The 12,454-nt window shown below is 57.7% G+C and overlaps 1 long non-coding RNA gene across 1 annotated transcript in view; it reads left to right on the forward strand.

Moving 5' to 3' along the window:
* Window positions 1-1,718: 1,718 nt before the first annotated feature.
* The window catches only part of LOC103563038 (uncharacterized), a 32,931-nt gene continuing 22,195 nt past the window's right edge, over window positions 1,719-12,454 (forward strand). The window contains exon 1 of the long non-coding RNA XR_011533681.1: window positions 1,719-7,950. This is a non-coding gene — a long non-coding RNA (uncharacterized lncRNA). The remainder of the gene's footprint in view (window positions 7,951-12,454) is intronic.

The following is a 12,454-nucleotide window of genomic DNA, read 5'->3' on the forward strand; positions in this document are numbered from 1 at the left end:
TTTCTTTGGGGGCTGTTTGTTACATCCATTAGCCCATCCTGACGAATGCAGCATTTCTATTACCCCCATCCAGGGAGCTTCTCTTCGTTCTGAAGGAATCCATTTCAGGTCTCCTTTAAAATAGCAAGTTTCCCCACTGGCTTCAGCCTGGGATCCCTGAGGCTGGAGAGGGCCCATGGCCGGCCCTGTGCTGGAGCCCACCTGAACTCAGGGCATCTTCTCCAGGACCCCGATTCACAGCCAATATGGGCTTCACGCCTGCACTCAGGCCCCTCCACCCCAGCTTGCCTCATTTCATTATGTCTGTAGTCTGCCGTCTTCTTGTTCCATCCTGTGGCCTCCCGTTACTTTGGCCGTTGCCTGGGGTCTGAAGACCAGCATTCAGGGTCAGCTGTATCTATCTGTTTTTCTCCCTGACAAACAGCTTCTTGAGGGCGGGGCCTGGAGCTGGTTCACTGCTGAAGCTCCTCATGAGCAGGCGGGGAGGGCTTCTGAAATGCTGTGGTCTTTGTAGTTTCACAGCACGGACAGGCCTTGAGAGCACTGTTTCCAGAATCCCGTTTTCTTGGGCACCTGGATTCCAGAGGGATAAGCTGGCCTCTGCCTATGGCTCGGCTCCTAAATGGGTTATAATGGGGCTCCGGAGGGGAGGGGCCGGGAGTCTGGGTCTGAGCTGCCTCGCTCTGGTCCCGTTTCCCAGCCACAAACTGCACCCTGGCCCGGGCCCTACATGCTGGGAGACTGCGAGACAGGTCAGTGCCCCTTACATCCCCACCGTGGGCAACCCTTTCTCTGACTGCGCCCCAGAGGGAGCACGGGCCCCCACCTTTTTAATAATTCAGTCAGTCTCCAAACTACCTTTAGCCCTTTACAAAACCTTTTGCCCTCCATTATCTTCCCAATAATAATAACAACAACATTAACGCTATTTCGGGGTATGTGCCAGGCCCCAGGCTGGGCCACTTACATCCTACATCTCTCTGGGCCCTCACAGCAGCTCCTGGGGATGGATGCCAACATCACCCCCATTTGACAGATGAGGAGGCCGAAGTTCCTGGAACCCCTCCCCAGCAGCCCCCAGCACCAGCTGTGAAGGCAGCGGCCGGGGTCTGGCCAGGCGGGTGTGTTCCGACAGACAGGGCCGCCCAGGACTGGGGCTCCCACTCCAGCAGTGGGAGAAAAGCCGTGGGAGAAGAGGAAGGTGAGGCCCTTGGGGCTCTGGGCAGCTCCCAGCGCCCCCACTCCTTGGCTCCTTTCCGTGGGTCCTTGCCCTTGCCCATGCCACCCGCTGGTTTGACCCCACCCTGGCCCTCATTTCCTCTCTGGTTCCCACCATCAGAAGCATCTGCCGTGGGCCTGGCTGTTCGGTTTCTCCCGAGCAGACCCAGCAAGCGATGCCTCTCTGAGGTTGTGTGCTCACTTTGCAAAACAGCAGAAATTTATAGCCCAAGTAATTGATCACGGTGCCTCCGCCTCCCTCCATCTCTCTCCGTCTCCTAATTCCCTTCTCCCTGCTCTCTTCTCTCTTTTTTCTCAGCGCGCCATCTGTGGTGTCAGAGAAAAGGAAGCCAAGAAGTGGGGGGGGGGGTGGTTCTAGTCCCAGTTCTGCCAAGTACGAGTCACATGAACCTCAGTTTCCCCATCCGCAAAGCGGAGACGTTAATACCTGCTCACAGGTGCGCTGGGCTGGGCCCTGTGGGTGCTGGGGCTGTGAGGAGCCCCGTACAGTGTGACTTTACTCCCTAGGGCAATCTGTGAGCTGGGGTGGCTCTCGGGCCTACCTTCCAGATGGAGGCACTGGGCCCAGAGAGCTCAGGGCGTTCGCTCGGGCTCACAGAGGTGGTAAACAGCAGCCCTGGGCTTGAACCCTCGATGGTGGTGCTGCAAAGCCCAAACCATTATGCTACACTGCCTCCCTTCCCGCCAGGGTCAATCAGGACGGAGGTGACGGGCCAGGCCTCCGGATCCCTATGTCACTTCCTCCTGGGGCTCACCATGGGGAAGAAATGGAGGCTCTCGGGGCAAGGGGGAGTGCTTTGCCAACTGTAGAGTGCCGTGATGATGGGAGAAAACTTCACAGTCGTTTCCCTCCCTCGGCTATCTGGGAGACTCTGGGCCCTAAGCACTTGCCTGGCCCTCAGATTTCTCCTCTCCTTCCAGAGAGCCTGCGTGAACAGGGGCCTCCTACCAGCTGGGCCCCCACACCTGCTGGCCTCCTGGTACCTCCAGGGAGGTCCATAGAACCTTCCAGAATGACCCACAAAAGGACTCTGAAGAGTATTTCACTCATCCTTCATGCCCTGCATACCTGGCTGGAAAGCCCCCTCCGGACTCCCAGTCGAGTGCTCGCCCAGAACAGAATTTTTGTTTCATTCGGGGGGAGAATTTTTCTAGGGGCCAGAGCTTGTCTTTTTCCTTCCACTCCCTTCTCTTTCCTCTTTTCAGTCTAGGTTTCTCACTGCTCCGGTATGTCTCTCTCTCCAGCTGTCTCTCTGTCTCTGTCTCTGTCTCCCACCCTCCAGCCGCTGCGATGACTCGCTTCCCTCCCCTGCGTGGCCGCAAGGCCAAGCCGAGCTCCCATCCGGCTCCCTTAGCCTCCAAAGGCGCCTGTGCAGGCAGCACCTGCCTCCTGACCTTCCCACCGCAGCCCTGGGGGCTGCACCTGGGGGGCAGCCGGGGCTTTGTTCCCCCCTTTCTGGAAGGACAGGACGCTCCAGCCCCTCCGGCTTCCTGCTCCCGCCTGGCTGGCGGAGATGAGAGCCGGCTGCAGAGCTGGGAGCCAGGCAGCAGCATACAGAACAAACAGAATTTTTTTTTGCAACTAGAGGGGGAAGCACAGAGCTAAAAATAAAACGAAAAGATCAGTATCTGTCAGTCTGACAGCTGATTGGCTGCTCGGAGATGCATATAATTACCAGCAACTGGCGCTGGGTAGGCAAAGCCGGGAGAAACTGCTGAGACGAGGTTAGGATTTAACCTTTAAATTCTGGAGCCACCGGAAGCCGAGGGGAGGACGACGGGCGTCGGCGCTAATGAGGCTGGGGGTGGGCGGCGGGGCGGTGGGCCGCCGAGTCGGGGCAGGTCCCGGGGCGCCTCCGGGAGGGCCCTGGGCGCCCTCCGCCCCGGCTGCCTCCCCCATCAGACTGGGCGTGCGTCTGATTGGGCGGCCGGAGGTAGTGTCCTTCTCCCCGCCCAGCTGGGGGGCGGTGTCTTCCGGGAAGTCAGGGTCTCACCCCGAGGGAGTGAGGGGGCTGCCTGGGGCCCTGGGGCCCTTCCAGGCCGGCCTCCTGGAGAGGCGCACCCCAACCCCACCCACATTCCTCCGCCTTTCCCTGCCTGGTGTGGGCTTCCGCCAGCCGTCCCCGCTCCCCTCCTTCCTTCACCCCAAGTCACCCCGCTCCTGGCTGTTTCCTGCCCGGCCTGGGGAGGGCATCTCGGCGCCTCAGGCTCGTCCCATCCCCAGAGATAGACAAGCACCGCAAGACTAGAGGGATGTTGTGGTCTCCCTCGGCCTCAGTTTCTTCATCTGTAAAATGGGGGTGATGATAGCAGGCCCGCCTGGGCGCTCAGCAGATGCCAGGGGTGCCGCAGACCCAGTCTGCTGATTCTCTCACCTGAGCCAGGAGTCAGAAGAGGCGGGCTCTAGTCCCAGCCAGGAATTGTCGCTTTCTCTCTTAGAGCTGGTCTCCCCATCTGTGAACTGGGGCTAAGGACTCCTGCCCTCTGACCTCTGGGGGTGTCGGTGACAGTGCTCGGTGAACTGCACCTGTTGTAGGAGGTCAGAGAGAACGTGCGGCTTCTTGAGCCCACTGCTTTCTCCCCTCCAGGCCTTTGCCTGGTCTGTGGCCTCTGCCTGGAACTCCTTCCCTCCCTCTGATTCCAGCCCTTCCCTTCAGGGCCTCTTCCTCTGGGAAGCCCTCCCTGACTCCTCTGCAGGCCCTTTCCTGCTGGCCCCGGCTGTCTCACCTCCTACTCAGGCCCCGATTATCTGCCTTGCATGCAGGACTGTGAGCCCTGTGAGGGCAGGGCCCCACGCCTGGCAAGGCCCTGGCCCAGGGCCCCTCGGGAAGGGAGACAGCCCGGTCCCTGATGCACGGCCTACCCTGTGGCCTGGGGAGCCAGGAGGATGTGGGAACCACCTTGTGCTTTGCTGCGCAGGCGTGGGGCAAGCGGTGGCCTTGGTTGGTGAGGAGCTGTCTTTCCCCAGTGCATCAGGGAACACCCGGCCCTGCCCTCTGAGCACTGACAGTCTAAGGTGATGCCCAGGGGAGGCTGCCCCTGTGTGTGACTCCTAAGGAAGAGGGAGTTTCAGAGTGTGCCTGCCAGCACTGGGCTGGGTGGGGTGGTGGGTGGAGCTGCTGTGTTGTACCAGGACCTAGAAAGCCCAGACCGAGGGACCAGAGACCCTGCTGGAGCTCCTCACTGGGGCGAGATGCAAAGGGCAGTGGAAGGAAATCACAAGAGTTCCCACTTGGGTGGCCTCGTGGTGAATGCTTATCTTGACCACTTAGAGCCCTTACCTCACTGAGTGCCCACAACCACTCGTGACTCCTCGAAGGCGTGCTATTGTTATCCAGGTTTTGCAGATGAGGAAACTGAGGCACAGAGCAGTTAAGCAACATGGCTGGTGAGGGCAGAGCCTGGCCTGCCCAATGCCCCATCCCCCACGGCCAGGCCCAGCAGCCCTGCCTCTCCGAGAGGATGAAATGAAGGAGGTGGAGGGAAGACACGCTGATGCAGAGTCTCGAGAAGGCTTGTGTGTGTGGTGTGCAGAGGGACTCCCCTTTGGGGTGTATTTGAGAGATTTCTGGAAGATTTAAACTGCTTTTCAAGGATTTGAGGGTGTCACACTGGTGTTTCTTTTGAATGTGACATGGTGATGAGACTGGGCCCGGTTTTATTCAGGTTACAGTAATAATAGCAGCAACAAAAGCAGCTGTCCCTGACCGCATGCCCGCCCCGAGCTCGGTGCTGGGCTCAGCCTTGACGTGGCTGCACCCTCGGAGCCTCCCCACCAGCCTGGGCTAGAGATGCTTCTCCTCTCTGTGTTCTTTCTTTCCAGCGGGTCTCAGAATTGGTTTGTCTCCACATTTGCTGCCTCCCGTTAGGCAGTGAGATTGGTGAAGGCTCCACTCTGGTCTCCCCCAGGCATTGCTGAGTCCTCGGCACCCAGCACCTGCTCCACAGAGAGCACCTGGACAGTAAAGCTTTGCTGGACACATTTCAGATGAAGAGACAGAAGGTCAGGGAGGTCGCACAGCTTGCCAGGAGAGAACCCCAGGTTTCTGTGGCTCCAGAGCCCAGATTCTAGTCACCACCTCTCACAGCTGCTTCAGAGACCCTCTCTGAGACCCCTGAAGAAAGACACAGAGCACGAATCCCCCCACCCCACCCCCACCCCCACCCAGGGTTCTCAGGCCTTGTACTAAAACCTGAGAGGCTTCTGAACGGACCCTGCCCTCTCCTCACCTTTTCCTTGCTTCCTGGGAAATCAGAGGAGAGTTGGCCAGAGTTAGCTCCGTCTTGGGCAGGTCACACTCTCCCGGAGTTGCCCGGTTTTTTCGTGTGATCTGATTCAATTTTCCTTCCTTGTCACATTGGGTCCCACTCAGAGAAATCTTTCAAGTGGATGTGCCTTTACTATGTGACCATGACCCAGTTAATTCATATGTGCAGTTGATCACTGTTGCTTATCTCTGTGATAGTGCCCCTCGTTCTGGGGCTTTAAGCAAACGTCCCAGAGAGGCCAAGGGCTATAAACCCAAGATCCTAATGGTTAAGAGCTTGGTTCTGCCACTGAGTGACTTTGGGGACCTCACTTGACCTCTCTGAGCCTTGGCTTCCTCATCTGTAAAATGGGCATGCATGGGAAGTATCTATCTCGATTCCTGGCTATAGGTGGGGAGAAGGAAGTCAAGCTTTCTCTTAAAAAAGAAAACAAACCACATTTTGCACAAATAATATATGATTTTTATCCCTATACTTTAAGAAATGTTGGTTTAAAGAAAGCCTGTCTGGACACCAACCAGTACCTGAGCGCCCGCCACATACCCAGTGTTGCAATCAGCCCTGGGAAGGATGGTGATCCCCCGCTTGTGGGCGTGTCCTGCACGCTAGGCATGGTGAGAAACTCAGTGAGAAACCAATGAGCCTGGCTTTGGCCCCGGCCCCCTGTTTTGCTGATGAACAGAGTGAAGTCCTGCTTCCAGCAGGGGCTCAGCGTGGTGGGGAAGACACCCCATAGGGACTTTGGGTCCTGCCTGCAGGGTACCCAGTGAGCTCTCAGGGTGCAAAGATGAACCAGAGGTGGTTCCTGCCCTGGAGGAGGTATGTCTCCTAGGAGATGGGGACACATCCACAGAGCAGAGACAACACGTGGTGTAGTTGATCCACACCCTAAAGAGTCACTGGAAAGATCCCCACAGGACCTTGACTTACAAAAGTCCCCTCGAGCCAGCCCTGAAGGTCTAGTGGCTAAAGTTTGGCTCTCTCACGCCTGCACCCTGGGTTCATTTCCGTGGCGTGGAACCACACCACCGTCTGTTAGTTGCCATGCTGTGGTAGTGGCTCACACAGAGAACTAGAAGGATTTACAACTACGATACACAGCCATACTGGGGGGCTTTGGGGAGAAGAAGAAAAAAAAGAAAAGAGGAAGACAGGAAGATGGGCAACAGATGTTAGCACCAGAAGAATCCTTCCGCGCATAAAAAAGATGTCCCCTCCTTGGTGTGTCGACATCAGAGTTCTAGGCCCTTTACTGTGGCTGATGGATGGTGCGTTTTTTATATCTCACAGTGGACTCCTCTTGAGCTGTATTTGAAATCTAGTTGGCTTGACCTTCATTGTCCTTGACCTTCACCCGTTCTAGTCCACGGTCGTGGGGCCTCTGGACCAGGGTGTCCAGCTCCTGCTACTCAGACACATGAGACTCATTTTTAAGAAGCGACTGTGCTTCTCCTCCCCAATCCTGTCCCCAAAGGTGACTTCTAGTCCCGGATGGGAGGACACTTTCCAGTGGTCATGAGCTCTGGGGTCCTCCCCACCAACGAGATGTCTCCAGATGGACGAAGCGTGTCCAGGAGTGAAGTTGGAAGTTGGTTGTGAGCCCCCGGCATCCATCAGCCTTCCGAGGCCTGGCCTTGAGCCTCTGCACGCTCCTGACCAAAAGCTCCACGGCCTCAAACCTCCTGTGGGTGTGGGGTGGAGGGGGGAGTGGTGGAGATGGGAGGGGTGGAGGGGAGGGTCTGGCTAGAAGGAGCAAGAGAAGCCGCACCCCAGCCCCACGTGTGCACTCGGACGTGCCTGAAGTCGAAGGAAGGTGCAGAGCGGAGTGGAGGCCGCAGGGAGAGGTCCACGCCCCGTCTCAGTGCAGGTTCCTACAAGAAATTCAAGCATGGCTGTGGTTGGTTTCCACTCGGCTTCGCTGAAAACCTGCAAACAAGAGCCCACACGTCGTCCTCAAGGTCAGCTTTCGTGGAGAAGGTGGTACAAGGAGCAGCTAGTGAAGACCTGGGCTGTGTGCCCGGCCAGCCACCCCCGCTTTGCCTCCCAGGGCGGTGCAGGCACCAGGCTTTGTGGGGGTGGGGAAGTACTTACTTCATTTTAAAGAAAGTATAAGAAGCAGTTGCCGCCACTGAAAAATAATGGAGACAAATGCCCTCCCTTCAGGAACTCCCATTTCTAAGCTAATTCCTCTCTACGTTCCCACCAGAAAAGCCCCTCCTGCTGTTACTTGCCCCAAGGCCCATGTTTGGCCAACAAACAAACTGTGTGTGTGAAGTAATGTAAGCTTTCTCATTTGGGGTTAGTCAAGGACAACGATGATGCTTGCTCAGCTGCCATCAGCCCCAGAGATTCTGAACGGGCACAGTGGGTGGAGATAATCCCAGTTAGAGCGAAGAAGCCTGATGTCGCAGGTAGCCCGTGGTGGCCTGGCCAGCAGTAAAGGTGCGTGACCATCGGGGGTTTCGGGAGGCTGTAGATAGCTTGGAGCCCCGCAGAGGGCCTTTGAGGGCCCCCCAGGGAACCCCAGATTGGGAACCACTGGGCTAAGCCAGTTGACAGTCCCTGAAGCCACTCCCCTTTCCCCATCAAGGAAGTCCCATGTGGCAGGGTGTCAGGGGAGAGCTCGGTGGCTGTGGGGTCATCCTGACTCTTCCATTTATTGGCTGTGTGACCTTGGGTAGATGGCTTCTCCTCTCTGAACCTCTGGGCCTCATTGCCTCCCTCCTGGGTTGTGAGCCCCCTGTAAGGGCTGGGTGTCTTTACTGTTGTCATTACCTCTTGTCCGGGTCTCCTGACGTCCTACCCCCTCACGCCCTGATCATCTCACTGGATTTCGGTGAGAAAAGGGGGCACAGAGGTGTGTAGAACGCACATGAAAATGGGTCTCGGGAAATTCCGCTTGGAACCCCTGAGAAGTCTGTGATGGGACAGAGAGCCTGGGAGGGGAATAAGGAGGGCGGGCAGGGCAGCCCGTTGGCAGGCAGGCTGAGGGCATCTTGAGACGGCAGTTCTGGGGTGCATCTGATCCCTCCCCAGCTTGAATAACCCCCAGATCACTTGAGGATCTTGTTCAAGGGGCAGATTCTGAGGCAGCGGGCCAGGGCAGGGGCTCCCAGGTGAGGCGGATGCTGGGCCAGCGGGGCCACGCTCCGAGCGGCAAGGTGGCTACACCGGGGCCTCTGGCCCGAGGGAGGAGGGCAGGCCACTTGGTGTCTGGAAGTGATGGCTCCAGACAGGCCCCAGAGCCCCAGACCGTCCCTGCTGGGAAAGATGAAGCAACGTGAGGGTGAAATTATGTTTTCAACAAAAGAAAAGACCTCTGCCTCCTAGCGTGTAGAAAGATCTCGTTCCCACCCCCATGCAGCCCCAGGGGCCTAAAAGAATGTGGTTTTCTGAGCGCAGCCTTCCCTCAGTGAAGGGGGTGGATTTGCTCTTAAAAAGTTGCCTGTGAAAGGAATTTTTCTCCATCAGACGCTATTTTCCAGCGGTTCGTGTTTTAAGACCACGGTTGCATTCCCACCCAGAGATGCCCAGCTCTGAGGCCGGGGTACCGAGGATGCCGCCAGCACGAGGAGTGCAGAGTTCAAGGGCGCAGTGTGGCCCATGTGCCGGTGGGCTGCGAGCTGATGAGCTGGAGCTACAGAGTTTGGGAACGAAAATCTGAGTCCAAAATGGTCCCCAAATAGGCTGAGGTCCACCGCCAGACACTGGCCCGGAGCCCTGATCAATACCGTTGATTGTAAGACCGGTGGGACCAGAGGGGACCCAGGGCAAAGCGGCCCCACAACTGGAAAAAGAGGCCAGAGGGACTGTGCGCTGGGGGAGGCGGCCGTCTTGTCTTTGTATCCAGCGCCTCAGGCCACACTCTGAATATCAGGCTGGGAGTGTTTTTGTTTTCATAAATGGGCACAATTGTTTAATGTGCCCGAGGAGCCTGCTGCCATGATGGTTTGCCTGTGTTTCCCAGAGTGCTCTGAGGCGGTGAGGCCAGAGTTCCACAGAGACTCCTGGGAAATGCTGGGTTAGGAGAACGCTGGGCTTCGTTGCCCAGCGGGGCCTGTGCTTGATGTACCAAGGAGCACTGAGACTCTCGAGTAAGAGACTGAAGTGCACAGTCTGCTCACACTCGTGGGCCGTGGTTTTCCAGAGCATAGCCTGCGATAAGTATTCCAAGGACTACACTTTGGGAAGCCAGTCAATGAAAGGCCCTGGTAGCTAAAAGCTCTCCCTGTTCCTGTATTAGTTACCTCCTGCTGTGTAACAAATCACCCCAAACTTAGTGGCTTAGAACAATAAGCATCTATTATCTCAGAGTTTCTGTGGGTCACGAATTCAGAAGTGGTGTCACTGGCTGGTTCCGGCTCCTGGTCTCTTTGGAGGTTGAAGTCAAGGGGTCGGCTGGGGCTGCCATCATCTGACGGCTTGACTGGAGCTGGAGGACGGGCTTCAAAGACGGTGCCCTCGCAGGGCTGGCAAGGTGGCGCTTGCCATTGTCAGAGGCCTCGGTTCCTCGCCACAGGGACCTCTCTGTGGGGCCGCTTGAGTCTCTTCACTATATGGCGGCTGGTTTCCCCCAGAGCAATGCAAGAGAGCAAGACGGAAGCCACCGTGCCTTCTGTGACCCAGCCTTGGATGGTCCCTGCAGTCATTTCTGCGGTGTCCTATTGCTCACCCAGGGCAGCCCTGTTCGTTGTGGGAGGAGCCAGAGAGGTGTGAACACAGGAGGCAGGAATCATCGGAGAACATCTTGCAGGCTGACTACCAAGGTAACCATGACTCAGGACAAGGACGGATAACTTGCCTCATCCCCCAGCTGGTTTCTCACCCTTTAGTGCCAGTTGGTGAGTGAGGACTGAACCTGCTCACCTGTGCTGTGAAGGCGGGAAGAAGAGGTCTGGGACTTATCAGCCACGCCCAGCCCCAGGGAACAGCAGCAATAACAATCATCCAGCCCCTTTGGGGGAGCGCTCACCCCATGCCAGGTGCCTCCCGGACATCACGGCCGCTGCACAATCCTTGTCCCCAAGCAGTAGCTTCCACCAATATTTCCAAATCAGGCCACTCATTCTATGAAATGCATAAAATGAGATTTTTTTCGTGATAACGGCTATAGCCACACCAGCAGCTCTGCCTTCTGGAAGTTCAGAGACAAACTCCTGGCCCAGGTGAGCCCAGCTGGAGATTGGAGTGGAGAGCAAACTGGGGTGGGTTAGATGCTGAAGATAAACAGATAATAGGGGAGATGAAAGCTTTATTTCATGGACAGTCGCAGACGAGGAGTCAGGGCGAGCCGGGGGGATCTTTGCTTTATGGAGCCTCGTTGCTGTGACAAGTGGTCACATCCCCAGGCTGGGAGGCCGTGAGGCCCGGGGGTGAGGAGCGTGCACCTGGTGCGTCCCGGGCCTGCCCATGTCTGTTACTCGCTGTGTGACCCAGGCAAGTGACTTCATGGTCCTCAGTTTCCCTTCTATAAAATGGGGTGATGATGGCGAACTCCTCCCGTCATGATGAGGATTCAGAAGGTTCCGGAATGCTTTTTCATGGCCGAGCTGATGGTGGGTCATAGAGGTGGTGGCCCCCAGGTTCGAAGAACTCTTGTAGAAATGCCATTGCCTGGAAGGAGGCTCGGTCACGCTTATGACCAAGAATGGACCCATCGGCTGCTGCCCAGGGATCCTGCAGGGTGACCCCTGGGACCTGGAAGGAACCCAGCCCCCCTTCTGCTGGGGGCATGTGCGGCCGTGGAGCCGGCCAGGCCCCTTCCTGTCCTGTCGGGGCACAATTTCAACAGAGGGAGCGTCCTTGGCGTGTTTTGCCCTCTCAGCTCGCAGCCGCTGAGCAGGACCTGGGGAGTCCCAGCCAAAGGCCAGGCCAGGAGACGACCCTTGGAAAGCAGGACGCAGACCTGCGCCCCCATCCTGCAGCCTGGGCCCGGGCCCATGGAGGTGTTTGGGCTGTAGGTGCTCAAGGCGGGTCCTTGGGGCCAGGCTGGCCTGGGGGCACTTGGCTCCATCCCTCAGAGCTGTGTGACTCTGGGCGAGTGCCTCCACCTCCCAGGACCTCGGTTTCCCCATCCCTAACATCTGCGGCTGGGCTGGCCTGCTGGCCCTCAGTGGGTTTGGAGGAGCCCGGGGCTGGCCAGGAGGGCCCGGCGCCCACGTGGGTGTGTACGGGGTGGACCCAGACCACCCCTTTCCTCTCCAATCGGGCAGCTCCGTTTAACCGCTGGTATGTTGGTGTTCTGAGTAATACCTCATTTAAAAAAGAAGGAGGAGAAAGAAAAGGAAACGTTCTCCAGCGAAAGAATACAGTCCAGAAGTTTCCGCTAACTTACTTTGTCCCTTGGCTCATTCCTTCACGCTCTGAGGGGGCAGAGACGCGGACTCCCTCCGCCAGCTAGGTTCAGCGACCGTCTGTTTCCAAACGGTTCCTGGTTTTCTGGATTTGAATCTCTGGTTCTTTCAGCCTCTGTGAAGGCCCATGAGAGAGGGAGACCAGAAGGGGGCTTGGGTTGAGGGTCCTCAGAGGTTCTGGGGTCTCCTCTGTGGGTGCCAAGGTCACAGTGGGCTGGGCCTCCTCTCGGGCCACGCGCCGTGGGCATCTCAGATGCATGCCCCTCGGCCCCCGGACCGGGCACACCCACGGGGCCGGCCCAGCGCTGCCCCTCCACCTGTACTGGCAGCCTCAGCCGGCCTTGCTGCCTCTGGGGCTGCTTCTTCCTCTGTGAAGTGAGGAGGCAGTGGGCCCAATGATCTCTCAGCCCCTTCTAACTTCAACGCTCTAACTGCTGCATTTATTGAGCTCCGGCTGTCTGCAGAGTGGCCTCTGGGGTGTGGGGGGGGCGGACCCCAGCCCGGGACAGGAGCCCGCCTGCTGCCTCCAGCTGGCCTGGGAATGGTGGAGCTCAGAGTGGCCCTCCCAGCCTCAGGAGACCCCAGGCCAGGCC

Source organism: Equus przewalskii, chromosome 26 (assembly GCF_037783145.1).
Source record: "Equus przewalskii isolate Varuska chromosome 26, EquPr2, whole genome shotgun sequence".
Classification (NCBI taxonomy): Eukaryota; Metazoa; Chordata; class Mammalia; order Perissodactyla; family Equidae; genus Equus; species Equus przewalskii.